Genomic DNA, 16,027 nt, shown 5'->3' with positions numbered 1-16,027 from the left:
CTTAGATCTTTTGCTTTTAAGATTTGGATTACAAGAGGGCTTGCAAACTCAGATGCTTACAGGGACTACTGAAGTGACAAGCTATTTTCAAAACAATAAAGATGTGGGGAATAGAGCACACTGGAAAAATATGCCCTTCCAAAGGAAGTAGCTGCCCTTATATTACAGGAGATCACTGCCCTTGCAATTGTAGACTCTGCTTTCCTAAGAGAGGCTAGAAATGTAGATGGTTTACCTTTTTAAATTGTTGATAAAGAAACTAAATAAAATTAAGTAACAATTCTTAACTATGACTGTCACCCACATCAGTATACAGACTGCTGGGTGTAAGTCTGGAATACTGTACCAACCTTTTCAAGCATTAGTTGAAGATAACCACAATCAAAATTGTGGTAAAGGATAGAGATTTTCAAAAGAATAATTTTAAAGAGAGAAGTCTAAGAAAGGATCCTCAAATAACTTTTATATTTAAAAAGTCAAATAAAAGAAAACTGATCTCATATAGTGAGGTTGCCAGGAATGAAAAAAAAAAAAAAGAAAGAAGAAGAAGAAGAAGAAGAAGAAGAAGAAGAAGAAGATGATTACTCAGAGGGAATGAAATGGTAAAGGAACAAAAAGAGCCTTAGTATCCACCAAGGGGAGGGATTTAAATTTTATGCAATAAAAGACATGATAACTGAGATGATAACATAAAAGAGGAAGGGTATAAATTATCTTGCACTTTTCTTTGTGTAATGTACATTTTTTTCATTTTATGATCTCAAAAATCTGTATTGTTGCTAAACGTGCTTCTTGTATTGAATATAGTGCTCAATATATATAATTTTTCATCTCAACACCTGAAGATATTTATTGCAATTTCTTATGTTACTATCTGCTACAAGAAGACAATATGAAAACAAAGACCTAGAAGATTTAATTGTTCATTTATATTATTAGGTACACAGAAAAGTTTATGTTCATGGCTTTATTGAAGCACATACAAGGAAAAGTAGAATATGAATTTGATTTAATTTTTAGAAGATATTTTAAAGTGTCACCTCAACTGTGTTTTATTCATTGACTTTGAGAATGCATGTGCAAATGGTTGTATCTTGCTGAACACTTCTAAGTTTCCCCTGGTAAGAAATCACAAGTGTCAATTGTTCATAAGTTCTATGTTTTCTATGGAAAGACACAGTTCCCCAAATAGATGGTTGACTGCATGATTTTGCCACATTTATCAAATATTCTTTGTAAACTACCAGCAGCCAGATTTAATTCTATGAGAAAGAAGCAATGAGTAGATGACACAATCAGGTATCATTAGCTATAATTAAAAAAAAATCAAATGTAGCAATGTCTTGAATAGCAATTACAAAATATTATAAAAGCTCTCTTTTGAAAAGATTTTTCAAATGTGCACAGGATTGTCAAGAAAGTGTTAGAATATGACAATAAAGAATATCGAGGTGGGTGACAAATTTGAAATTGTGTGTGTGATGTAATTTGTATGTGGAACATACTAGGTACTCAGGAAGTACTTGCTGTGCATAATTTTTCCATTCTTGGTGGTCACAGATTTGTCCTGAATTTCTTCTGGCAGCCATCTGTAGAATTTGAGAGACCTGACTGCCAACTTTTTCTCTTCTCATTCTTTCCCACTATTCTGGTAGACGCTAGCCTTACTATCTGGTAGCCTTACTATTTTCCTTTCCTGGTATGTTAATTATTTCCATATAAATATTTCATTTTTTTGTTTGTTTTTGTCTCCCTGATTAACAAACTCAAATTTCCTTCATGACTTAATAAATTTGTTTCTAGTTATCTACTGCTACTTATTAAACAGTATTATTCCAAAATTAGTGACCTAAACAACAACCATATTATTCTGCTCTTAGACTTCATGAGCCAGGAATTAGGTGGGACACAGCAGGCATGACTTTCTGCTTAAGGATGTCAAGGGCCTCAGCAAGGAATCCCTAATACCTGAAGGTAGCTTGAAGCTCTAGGGCTGGAATTATTTGGAAGGCTATCCCCCCACCCCACCCCCACATGACTGGTGCCTGTCATAACTCAAAGCCTGGGTTTAGCTGAAACTTTCAAATGGAACACCTATACTTGTCATTTTCTCATGGACTTGGGCTTCTCATAACATAGCAGCTGGGATTAGAGAGTGTCTAGAAAATGACAGTCCAAAAGATGCAGGCATAGGTTACATGATTTTTATAAAAATCATTTATTTGAGAGAGGGAGATCATGGACACAGGGAGGAACAAAGGGAGAGAGAGAATCCTCAAGCTGACTCCTCACTGAGTGGGGAGCCCCACACAATCCCAGGGCCCCGAGATCATGACCTGAGCCAAAATCAAGAGTTGGCTGCTTAACTCTTGGCTGCTTTACAAATAAGTAAAATTATTAAAATAAAATAAAATAAAATAAAAAAGTAGCAGCTTTCCAAATTACCAAATCACAAACTCTTCAGTTTGAACTGTGATACTGGATCACATTCAGTAAACCTTTACTACATGCAATATACCCTTTCTTTAGTTCTTATAATAACACCACGAGGCAGGTAACAATTCCTTTTCCTAGGCCATAAAAATAAGACATGAAAAGTTCAATGATTTTTTATAAATATACAGAAATGATAAATATATGAGACAAATTGAACTGTCTTGGGTTATAAATATTTAGCTACCTCTATCTACTATAACTAAACAAGAGAAAATTTAACACTCATAATATGAATGCCATGTACAGCATGAGAAGATAATTCAGTTCTGTTTGTTCTATCAACAGACATCTCATTTATTATTTATTTATTTATTTATTTATTTATTTATTTGACTGTGAATTTTTCCCTTTTGGCTTCTTTTTCTTTCTTTCCTTTTTTTTTATCAGACTGTAATTGACACACAATGTTACATTAGTTTCAGGTGTACAACTTAGTACTTTGACAAATTTATACATTATGCTATGTTCATGAGTGTAGCTACCATTTGTCCTATTACATGGCTATTTACAATATCATTGACTGTGTTCCTTTATGCTCTGCCTTTTATTGACAAGTCTTGCTCATTCTATAACAGCAGAGCCCCTATCCCCTTCACCAGTTTTGCCTAACCCCTTACTGACCTCCCTTCTGGCAATCATCAGTTTGTTCTCTGTATTTATAGGTCTGATTCTACTTTTTGTTTGTTTATTCTCTTTTTTTAAGATTCTATTTATAAGTGGAATCATATGGTTATTTGTCTTTCTCAGTCTGACTCATTTCACTTGGCATAGTAGCATCTAGGTCCATCCAAGTTGTCTCAAATGGCACTATCTATCCTTTTTATGGCTGTGTAATATTCCTGTGTGTGTGTGAGTGTGTGTGTGTGTGTGAGTATTTTTTCCTTTGTTCTTCTGTTGAAGGACAGTTAGATTGTTTCCCTGTATTGGCTATTGTAAATAATGCTGCAATAAACATAGAAGTGTATATATATTTTTAAATTAGTGTTTTTGTTTTCTCTGGGTAAATACCCAATAGTGGAATTATTGGATTATATGGTATTCCTACTTTTAACTTTTTTAGGAACCTCCATACTGTTTTCCACATTCCTACCAATAGTGTATAAGGGTTCCTTTTTTACTACATCCTCACCAACACTTGTCCTTTCTTGTCTTTTTTATTTTAGCCATTCTAACAGGTGTAAGGTAATAACTCCGTTTTGATTTGCATTTCCCTTATGATTAATGGTGTTGAACATCTTTCTCTATGTCTGTTGGCTATTTGTGTGTCTTCTTTGGGAAAAAAATGTCCATTCAGGTCCTCTGCCCATTTCTTTAATAGAATTCTATGTTTTTTGGTGTTGAGTTGCCTACATTTATATATTTTAGATATTAATCTCTTATTATCATTTGCAAATATCTTCTCCTAGTCAGTAGGTTGTCCTTTTATTTTGTTGTTTTCTTTTGGTATGTGAATGCTTTTTATTTTGATATAGTCCCAATAGTTTATTTTTGCTGTTATTTCCCTTGCCTTAGGAGACGTATCTAGAAAAATGTTGCTACGGCTGACATCAGAGAAATTACTGCCTGTTTTCTCTTCTAGGATTTCTAGGATTTTCTATGGTTTCAGGTCTCATGTTTCAATCTTTAATTCATTTGGAGTTTATTTTTTTGTATGGTGTTAAAAAATAATCCATTCTTTTACATGTAGCTGTCCAATTTTCCCAGTACTGTTTATTGACAAGGATGTCTTTTCCCCATTATATATTCTCTTTTTATTAATTTTAATTCAATATACTTACCATACAGTGTTATATCAGTCCCAGGTGTACAATATAGAGATTCAACAATTCTATACATTACTCAATGCTTATTATGGATGATAAGTATACTCTTAATTCCTTTTCACCTACTTCACCCATCCCCTTATCCACCTCCCTTATGATATGATGTTTGTTTTCCGTAGTGAAGTGTCTGGTTTTTTCTTTGTCTCTTTTTTTCCTTTGTTTTGTTTCTTAGATTTCACATGAGTGAAATCATATGGCACTTGTTTTTCTCTGACTTATTTCACTAAGCATTATACTCTTTAGATCTATCCATATTGCTGCAAATGGCAAGATTTCAGTCTTTTTTCCCGTCTTATATTCGTTCCTCCTTTATCACAGGTTAATTGATCATATAGTTGTGGTTTATTTCTGGAGTCTCTATTCTAGATCTGTGTGTCTTTTTTTTGTGCCAGTATCATACTGTTTTGATTATTGCAGCTTTAGGATATATCTTCAAATCTGGTGTTATGATACCTCCAGGTTTGTTTTTGGTTCTCAGAATTGCCATGGGTATTCACGGTCTTCTGTGGTTCCATACAAATTTTAGTATTACCTGTTCTAGTTTTGTGAAAAATGTCATTGGTATTTTGAAAGGGATTACACCGAATCTGTAGATTGCTTTGGGTAATATGAATATTTTAACAATATTAATTCTTCTAATCCATGAGCATGAGATATGCTTCCATTTGCATGTGTCATCTTCGTTCCATTTCTTTCAACAGTGTTTTATAGTTTTTGGAATATAGGTCTTTCACCTCTTTGGTTAGTTTTATTACTAGGTATTTTATTATCTTTGGTGCCTTTATTATTTTTGATGGTTTGGTGTTTTGTTTTGTTTTTTTATTTCTCCTTCTACAAACTTTGATTTTAGTGAATTGACATTTTTTAAGTCACTGCTATGCAGTAATCACAGTTATGTAATCCCACCTCTGGATACACCTAGGAAAAAAGCATTCAGAGGCTTGTATTCTACTAAGTTCAACGCAAATGGATCTTGCCTTACTCTTGTTAACCTTGACAAGTCATCGATATCTTTGGTGTCATTTTCTAAGTCTTGTAAAACTAAATGGTTGCCATTCAAAATGTGTATAACTTCAAACCTCTACCTCAACATAAACACAAACTTAGCCCCATCTTTAATTAGCTATTTGGTATGTATGACATACTGGCTGCAGTTACCAGTAAGCACTTGGGGGAACAAGTAGTAAGCTAGATACTTGGCTGATTTTCATTTAGGGAAAAGAGAGCTTGATCCGGGTGCCATGGCAGCAAAAAGGATGACTGGCCAGACTCAACTGGAATGACCAATTCAAAGTCGTCACTGGTTAGACTTAAAAGTTATCCAGCTGGCTAAGGAGGAGCCATAAGGAAAAATTACATGCCAGCTTTGGATATGAATGACAATTCTTTATTTTCTGAGATCTACTTCCCAAGTGTCTTTTAGAGCTAAAATTTAGAAATATTTCTCTAGTTTTGGTCCCCTGTCAAAAGGAAAGAGATAGAATATAAGAGCTTTAAAGTACATTCAGAAAGGAAAACCTCATCTACACATAGATATTTATGCATATCAATTTATAAGAAGAAATGAAAAGGTGAAGGAAAATGAGGTTGAAGTTAGAAATGGTGTTCACATTATATTCTGAAGTAGACTCCACCCAGAAGTACATTCTCTCTCCTCTAATCTCTTACAACAAATATCTCATACAACAATTCAGTATTTATTTTATTCTATTTAACATTTCTTTTAATTATATAAATAGATGCCATCTCTGCTAGATGGTAAGGCCTTGCATATTTTATTAATCTTTGAAAGAAATAAATATTTTATTTATGTTAACCCCCTGGAATATAACAAATTGTCTTTCACATGGATGATGCACAATAATTCTTGTTCAGTTTAATTGGATTCTGTTTTCATGTTTGAAAATGTATTACACAAAGTGACAGTTAGGTAATCAAAATGAACATTACAAAATCTCTAAGATTTCTTGTGAAAGCTGACATATGGATATTTCATATTGGTCCAAGCAGTCAAGGACCTGTCTTTGTTACATGCATAAAACAAATTCTAGGAAGGTGCACATTAGTAGGTGAACAGTGAAAAGAAAGTTCTAGCAACTTCATATTATACTTTTCTAAATTTCTGGAGTTTTTACAATGAAAATATTCAACTAGAGTAGAGACTGATCTTATTATAAGGTGAGTAGTGTGCGGACACAAGTGATAGGTGAGTTTGGAGCATAGTACATAGTGAGGAAAAAGATAAATGGGAAAGTTGTTATTGGGGTAAGTAAGAGGTGTAGGAGCACACTAAACAGGGAAATTGATGGGTTTTATGGACGATGTCCTTTTATTTTTAACCTCTGAATTAGCCAATCCTGCTTCCATAAAAGGAACTTTGTGATTCAGTGAAAATTCCTATGCCTTGTACTCTTCAAGTTAGAAGAAGTTTAAGCATGTAGAATATTTAAATCTTTCCAAGAGCCAGGTACTGTGATAGACACTAAGGATACAAATTATAGGAAGTAATTAAAACCTGAAACCAATGTCATCAGTTAAACAGTGTTGTGAGGCTGAACATAAACTGCTATATGTATATGAAGTAACATTGTGCCTAAGCAAAAATAACCTAGTTCTTTCTCCACCATAAAATTGCTTCCAGGAGATTAAGACTGTAAAACAACTCACCAAATTACTTATAAACAAACAAGTTCCTCATCAAGAAGTACTTGAAGACCCTCGTTTCTGTGTGCCTATCCGTACAAAGCTATTGTGCCATAATCTCTGCCCAATTCCAATGAGTTCCACATCTTGCAAGACACACCTAAAGTCAACCAGCCAGCAGAGGAGCTAAAATATGATAAATATCCTTCCCTGACCTTCTGTTCTAAGATAGTATAAGACCCAGTCAAGGTGGTGTTTTCCCTTACTGCATTAAGTATCACAAATCTAAACATAGCTTTCCTGAAACAATTGGTTTGTCTGGTGGTGTTTCAGGGGAGTAAACTGTTCACCCATTGTTTCTGCCTTTAAGGAACTTGGATGTTAAAAACATGTGGTATCTTAACATTGTCTAGATGGCAGTTTATCAGATTTAAAGTGATGGAAAATTTTTTCCAATATTGTACTTCTACTATGACTCTCAGGGACTCCATATCCACTCATTCATTCAACTACTTGAAATAGATGACTATGTAAATTGTATATATAGAGGTCTATCTAAGACATATATATGATAATTTATATTTTCTGTACTCAAAGAAATTGTAGCCCACTGGAGAGGCAAACATGCACACAATTATAAGAAAAAATGACACTAATACTTGAAATTCAGTATGCACAGGTAGCAAGGAAGGTATAGAGCATGCCTATGTGTGCCTAGACAAACCATGAAAAATATTGAAGGCTTTGTTGCGTCAGTGATGTTAGTAAAAAGGCATTTGAAAAGGAAAAAAAAATAATACAGTTGATCCTTGAATATTGCAGGGATTAGGGACACTAACACCCCCAACACAACTGAAAATTCACTTATAACTTTTGACCCTCCCAAAACTCTACTACTGGAAGTCTTACAGATAACATAAAGAGTTGATTAACACACACTTCGTATCTAATATGTATTACATGCTATTTTCTTACAATAAAGTAAATTTGAGAAAAGAAAATGTTTAGAAAATCATAAGGAAGAGAAAACACATTTGGAGTACTTTACTGTATTCGTTAAAAAAAAAAAAGAATCTATGTATTAATGGACCCTTGCAGTTCAGACTTGTTCAAGGATCGACCGAATATGCAAGAGATGTAAGTGAGCATGCCATGTTTGCAAATTGCAACAGTCTAGTATTGTTGGATCATATTGTATAAAATGTGTGAAAATAGTAGATTCTGAAAGGCCACTTATGCCATGTTAGGAAGTTGCTACTGTACCCTTTAAATAACGGCAATCACTGAAGAATATTGAGCATGGGAAAAAGTTGTTCCTCACAACATGTTAGCCCTATTTCTCTGGCAGCACTTTGAAGAATGTTTTTTTTTTTATTTTTTTAATTTTTTTAAAAATTTTTATTTATTTATGATAGTCACACACACACACAGAGAGAGAGAGAGAGAGAGAGAGAGAGAGAGAGAGAGGCAGAGACATAGGCAGTAGGCAGAGGGAGAAGCAGGCTCCATGCACCGGGAGCCTGATGTGGGATTTGATCCCGGGTCTCCAGGATCGGGCCCTGGGCCAAAGGCAGGCGCTAAACCGCTGCGCCACCCAGGGATCCCTGAAGAATGTTTTATTAAGAGACGAGAATGCAGGTAGAGTGACTAGCTAGAAAGCCATTGCAGCAGTTCAGAGGAACACAAAGATAGAAAGGGAAGGATTAGAACAAGAGAAATTGAGAAAGTTGAATTAAGACAATTGATTAATCTTTAAGATAAAAACGGTCAAAGTGAAGGAGCAATTATCACATCACTATCAATAGGTGGTTGTTTGATGATTATTGTGCTATTTAGCCGAAGTAATGATTATAGGCAATTATTTTCATAATACATTAGTCTTAAAACATTTTTAAACTCATTATGGACATATCAATCTTATTTGATAAATCAATAATATTGATCTACTCAACCACATGCAGTTTTCTTTATTTAACTGACTATATAGAAGTGGATGGCCATGTAGAGAGTAGTTAATGATGAAGAGAAATGGTGGCTGCAAAAGTACTTAAAATAATCCATAGGTAGTTTTTATATCCGTTGATGTCAGCCACTGTCCAGTGTCAATCCCGTCTTGAGCTTAAACCTATTGAAAAGATAATAAATAAAATAGTCTACCCCATAATGTCTCCTATATTAAGTCTAATTATCTGTTTTGTCATGCTGCTGTGTTATGGCACAATGAAAGGTGAGAAAATCGTTTTTGCTTATACGTTCTATTAGAAATCTGTACCTGAATATAGTTTTAATTTTTTTCAAAGATTTTATTTATTTATTTGAGAGAGAGAGAGAGAGAGAAAAAGCAATAGAGAGAAAGAACATGAGTAGGGCGAGGGGCAGAGAAGCAGACTCCCCACTGAGCTGGAAGCCTGATATGGGGCTCCATCCTGGGGCTCCAGGATCCTGACCTAAGCAGAAGGCAGAAGTCCAACCAGCTAATCTACCCAGGCACCTGAACCTTTAATTCTTAAGATAAGAGCCTGAAAAAGATTGGTTATTATGGGATATTGAGGTAGACTGCTTCTAGCCAGGTGTGACTTGAACTGTTGCTGCATGCGTAAACTAACTATATTGGTAGCAGGCCTTCCAGCTGTTTGATGGATTGATGGAAAGCATGAAGCTATTAAAATATTTACTTAAACCGACATTTTTTTTTTTACTTCACTCTTAAGCATGACTAGAAAGTCACACCATGCCTGGAAATGGGAAGATATATATGTTTTCTTAATAGTACAAGTATTTTGTGCTCATCGTTTTAAAATTTAGATGTTTGTATTAATCAGGTGTGGTGAAGGCAACAGATCAGGAGACAATGCCATTGAAAAGATAGTTTTTTACTCCCAGTTTCTAAGGGGAGGAGGCATAGCACTCATACAGGTGTCATATGAAGAAGCCCCAGGGTTAGTAAGGAGGCACAGGGAGCAGGAGCAAAGCATGGACAAGAACCTTTACTGTGGCTTCCATGTGAAGGAAAGGACAAGGCAGTTAAACAGGTTTACGATTAGCTAGTTTGAATAACTTCAGTGGGCTCTAGAGTATAACAGCTCTCTCTAATTGTTCAGTACCTGGTCCTGAGTGAATAGTAGGGAATATAGTAGCCTGGAGCTTAAGAGCACTAGAAAGTGATAAAAGAGGTGTTGGAGTGTGGGCTCAGGATTGGTTGGTTTGCATATGAAAGATACCCTTGGAAAAAAAAAAAAGAAAGAAAGATACCCTTGAGTCCTTTATTATCTCTAGACTTTGGCTAGCTCTGGGAATAGTCTCTCTGGGTCCCAGATGGCAAAGCCTCAGAAATACACACAAAAATAAAATAAAGAAGCATGATTAATATGCTTGTCAATGTTAAAGTCTTTATATTTACTCACCCCAAAATGGAAAAAAAGAAAAAAAAAACACCTAAATTTGTTCTTACAACAGGCCCCCTTGGTTAATCTCATTGACAACTAGCCTTTTTTTTTTTTTTTTTAAGATTTGATTTATTCATGAGAGACACCGAGTGAGAGGCAGAGACACAGGCAAAGGGACAAACAGGCTCCCTGTGGGGAGCCCATTGTGGGACTCCATCCCAGGACCCTGGGAACAAACCTGAGCCAAAGGCAGATGCTCAAGTACTGAGCCACCCATGTACCCAGACAACTAGACTTCTGAGCTGGCACTACTCTTATTGTTAAAGCTAAAAAAGCCTAGCCACTAGAAAACTTATAATTGCCTTTTGCTTGTGGTTTCCAAAGACTTGAAAACATGTCATGAATTCAAAGAAAAGAAAAACAAACAAAAACTATATTTAAGGTATAGGAGCATTTCTTTTCTTATTTACCTACTGAGATAAGAACATAAGCTGGTGTTAAAAATCACATGGGAGAAAGAAATTTATAAGGAATTCCGTTTGCTACATTTCTACAAGCAGAATAACATATAACTCTTTACAGCAGGAGGGAATCCATTTTACTCTGAAGCAGGTAATAACTTTATTATAATACACATACATATAGAAGACTATGTGAGATGGTATTTCTCTACTTTATGACCAAAAATACGGAAGGGTAGCCTATTGACTAAAGACTTCAGGATAAGCCCACTATAGGTGGAATGTTTGTGTCCTCTCAAAATTCTGTGTTGAGACCTGATCATCAAAGTAATGGTACCCTGAGATGGCACTTTTGAAAGGTGATTAGGTCCTGAGGGCAGAGTCTTCACGATGATGAATGGGATTAAGCCTTTATAAAAGAGGTCCCAGCAAGATTCTTCACCCTTCTGCCACATGAGGTCATCACTAAAAGAGGGACAGAGAGGAAGGAGCCCTCACCAGACACTGAATCTGTCAGTGCCTTGATCTTGGACTTTGCAGGCTACAGAACACTGAGAAATAAATGTTTACTGTTTATCAACCATACAATCTATTGTATTTTGTCATAGTAGCCCAAACAGACTACGACAAGGTCTTATACACAATACTGAGTTTGGAATTTATAGAAATGTTCTATATAGTTTGAAAATGCCTTTTGGTTTTACTACAATTATCTTTAAGATTTTTAAAGTGAATTTTATTTTTAAGGGGGTGCCTGGGGTGCCTCAGTTGGTTAAGCATCTGCTTTAGGCTCATTCATGATCTCAGGGTCCTGGGGTTGAGCCCCAAGTCTGATTCCCTGCGTAGCAGGGAGTCCGCTTCTCTCTCTCCTTCTGCCCATCCCCCATGCTCACTAGAGAGCTCTCTCTCAAATAAATAAATAAATAAATAAATAAATAAATAAATAAATAATCTTTTTTAAAAAATGAATTTTATTTTTATCTAATAATTTTTTTATTCCACCAAGAATGCAAAAAGACAGTCTTTTTAATTTTTTTATAGTATTGTTGTGGTATGATTGATATACACACAAAAAAATCTGCACATATTTAATGGATACAATTTGATGAGTTTGGACATATGAATACACCCATGATACCATAATCACAGTTAAGGTAATAAACATATCCATCCCTTCCAGAAGTTTCCTTGTGTCACTTTGCTATTTTTTTTTTTTCTGGTAAGAAAAGTTAACATGAAATCTTATCTCTTAACAAATTTTTAAGTTTACCATATTGTATTGTTAACTATAAGCCCTATGTTATACAATAGACAATTTGCTGTAACTCTTGTTTGAACTATATTTTAATCAAGAATGTGGTTTTTGTCTTTAGGTGAATCAAAATATCTATAAGCATTCGGCCACTCAACAAGTGTTTGCTGAATTCCACATTAACATTACTTTTGTTTTAGGTTTAGCTATTGTAGGCATAGAATGATCAATACCCTTTACAACATTTACTAGTATCTCCATAAAACTAGGAGATCTCTTTTAAATGCACATTTCAACTTGGTTATTCCTTAGATAAAAATAGTGAGATACAGTCGTAAGGTTTTCAGATCACGAACATAATCTTAACAGTGCACATTACAGTCTAATCCTGGAGTCAATTAATAAATTGGTTGAAATAGCAGTTTGATTAAAATCTCAGATGTGCTACTTTGTTTTCCTAGTGTCCTTTAATTAAGGCTTTAATAGAGTCTGCAATTACCTGCAAATTTTTTCTTTGTCTTAAATATTTGTGCTTTATCCTTAACTTTCAAAGCTCCTTCAACTCACTAAAGCATAAGAACAGCCACTCTTAGAAATTGAGTTAAAGCGTAGAAAAATTAAACTACCTTTTCCTTCAATCAGATGAACAGTACCATATAACTCTAAAATGCTTATTGAAATTTAAATTGCAAGAACATGTTTAACTTATGGTATGTGTTTTTTATTTGTTTTGGTTTTTGATTTGTTACTGTTTTTGATTGTTGAAAAAATTATTTTGGTGAATGTGATAGCATTGTGCGGACATTTTCTACTTAAACTATTTTGTACTTAGTTTAAATATAGAATACTTAACACAAATTTATGTTTTTTTGTGTTGAAATTTTAACTATGGGAAATTATACAACTTTATTTCATCTTGTTTTTAACTACTACTCTACATCAGGCATTGTTCAAACTGCTTCACACAAACTATGTCATTTATTACTCCAATAATTTAGTTCAGTAGATGCTGTTGTTACCCACATTTTAAAGATAACAGAATTAAGAATAACAGATTTGTAGTAAGTCCTTCACAGTTACAGGCATGTAAATGGCAAGATTACAACTGAAAGGCAGGTCTGTTTGACTCCAGAATCTATGGTCTTAACTATGCTAAACTCAACCTCAGATGTTTGAGTTTATTGAATTGTTATTAATTAACTAGCATTTGAGGGCTCATGTGTAAATTTCTGGCTTGGGATATGACAAATGTTTCAATCAAACTTCCAAATAAAAAGACTAATTTACTGATTACTTCTTTTATTTTTTTATTTTTAAAAAATATTTTATTTATTAATGAGAAACATAGAGAGAGAGGCAGAGACACAGGCAGAGGGAGAAGCAGGCTCCAAGCAGGGAGCTGGATGCAGGACTCTAGGACCCTGGCATCGCGATCTGAGACAAAGACAGACACAACCGCTGAGCCACAGGCATCCCTGATTACTCCTTTTAAATGGTTAATACAATGTATTGATACTGTTTTGTGGTGAACCATGACTTTGCTGTGAGGAAGTTATGATCCCCCAAACCTTTTTTAAAAAACAAATAAATGAGCAAGTAAACAGACTTCAGTCTGAGGCTTTTTCAAAAATAAGTAGATATTCACACACAAAACACATTCCAGCAAAAAAGCCCACCCTGGATTAGACTGCCATCCAGAACAACTCCCCTCCCACCAAACCACAAAAATGTTCTTTCAGAGAACTGAGTCTGTTTGTAGAAAGCATGTCTAAGAGTGATTCGTGAAACAAAAATGCTATACAAATAAGGGCACCAGGGTGGCTCAATTGGTTAAGCCGCTGACTGGTTTTGGCTTAGGTCATGATCTTAGACTCAAGATTGAGCCGCATGCTGGGCTCCATGCTTATCACAGAGTCGTCTTGGGATTCTTTTCCCTCTTTCTCTCCCCATTCTCCCTCCATCTCTCTTTCCCACTCTATCTCCACCTGCCGTGCACTCTCTTTCTCAAATAAACAAATAAAATCTTTTTTAAAAAAAATTCTGTAAAAAATATGCTCTAAACCACATATTGGAAAGTGCCAAAGCAACGCAAAAAAAAAAAAAAAAAAAAAGTAGTTGCTAGCTTAGCTTAGAAATATGCAAAATAATAAAGATGCCAAGTTTGGGGAGTTACCACTTAAGAGACATTCTAGCATAGTCATTGATTCAGAATAGAAAAAGTTTATCTCAGAAAATATATATGTCCTACACTTAAAATTCATAATTATAATAGCTAAGTATTTGAAAAATTGAAGAAATATGCTTGTATTTTTTGAAATCACTTATGTAATGTAGGAAATTAGGTTTAAGAAATAACAGTTCCTGTTACACATACTCTTGAAGTTAAGTTCATTGTGACACTGGTACAATCAGAGATAGAAAGAAGTCAAAGGGCAATTACAATCACTTTATATAGGAAAATATGTTTAAAACTAATGTGTACCACATTTTTCACAGATATTCATAGTCTTTAAAATTGCAAAATTATATATTTATATATATGATATATATCACATAAAACTCTAGGCCAATTCAAACGCCGACAGCATTTGCAGTGATGAGGGGTTTGTAGAAGGAATTTTGTTAAATGTTGACAATAATAAGAATATTTAAAAAAAAGTATTTAAGAAGGAGTGGCTTGTCTTTCTGGGAATTCAGCTCATACATTAGTTTAAACAATATGGAAATGGTACAAAGATAAAATAAAACAATGGACGAAAAATGTATATTTCAGAAAAGATCTAGTTTATACAAAAATTTAAAATTTTAATAAAGAAAACATTTACACAATAAAGGGAAGTATATGTCTTTTAACTTAAATTATTTAGACTATATTTAAATACCCAGGAAAATAAATAAAATGTTAATTCTTATTTGATCTATTAACATTCAAATAGTAGGTATTTGGGTTGCTACAACTGTTAGAAGCAAAATATTTATAGATGAAGCAATTAAGTTTAAAAATATTTTTGGGGGACGCCTGGGTGGCTCAGCGGTTGGGTGCCTGTCTTGGGCTCAGGTCGTGATCCTGGGATCTGGGATGGAGTCCCGCATCAGGCTCCCTGCGAGGCACCTGCTTCTCCCTCTCTGCCTTTGTCTCTGTCTCTTTCTCTCAGTCTTTGTCTCTCATGAATAAATAAATCTTTAAAATATACATATATATTTTTGTATTTATATGGAAATATTGGACATTAACCAATGAAATATCTATTATTTAAATATTTTAATGCTTTTCTAAAGAAGCAATGAGGTTTTTCAGAAAATCTTTGCTATAATGAAAAACTAGCTTATAAAGTGATAGAAAATGCTGTTGCCAGGGCCTCAGAAAATATATATTACCTGATAATTGTTCTAGTCCTGTCTTCTCTTCTACTTGTACACTTGTTTCCTTTTCTGCCATTTCCCATTTTGATTGTCCAATTCATTGTGGTATATCATTTTATGTCTTTGTTATTTAAGGGTCTTTCAACATCATATAACATGTTCTCTTTTCTTGGAATACTTTCCATGTAGAAAATCTATCACCATATTTATAGTAAATAATGAGAAAGTAGTGCTCAGTTTGGCAGTACATGTTCTAAAATTGGAATGATACAGAGATTAGCATGGTGCCCAAGGATGACATGCAAATTTGTGAAGTGTTCCAAATTTTTTAGACTTTACTGTGTTGTATACCTGAAACTAATGTAACATTGTGTCAACTATCTTTTAGTTAAAAAATAATAATAATGAGAAAGTAATAAGATGATATCATATATTTGAAACCATATTTCCATGCTGAGGGTCGCTGACTCAGTGTGATTATAGAAGTAAATATTGAGCAAACAAAGAATTTTTGGAAAATGTTAATTATGGAGGAATTTGTGGATTATCTCCATAGAATAAAAAAAAGTATAAAAAATATATATAAATCTATAAATGCCCATC

The 16,027-nt window shown here is 34.2% G+C and overlaps 1 pseudogene; it reads left to right on the top strand.

Annotated features, from left to right (window-relative positions):
• The first annotated feature begins 15,653 nt into the window (after positions 1–15,653).
• LOC129514670 (U6 spliceosomal RNA) lies at positions 15,654–15,753 on the top strand (annotated as a pseudogene).
• The last annotated feature ends 274 nt before the right edge of the window (positions 15,754–16,027 follow it).

This window comes from Nyctereutes procyonoides, unplaced genomic scaffold (genome assembly GCF_905146905.1).
Source record: "Nyctereutes procyonoides isolate TBG_1078 unplaced genomic scaffold, NYPRO_anot_genome, whole genome shotgun sequence".
Classification (NCBI taxonomy): domain Eukaryota; kingdom Metazoa; phylum Chordata; class Mammalia; order Carnivora; family Canidae; genus Nyctereutes; species Nyctereutes procyonoides.
Note: the sequence above shows the minus strand (reverse complement) of the source record. Positions and strands in the feature narration are given on the sequence as shown.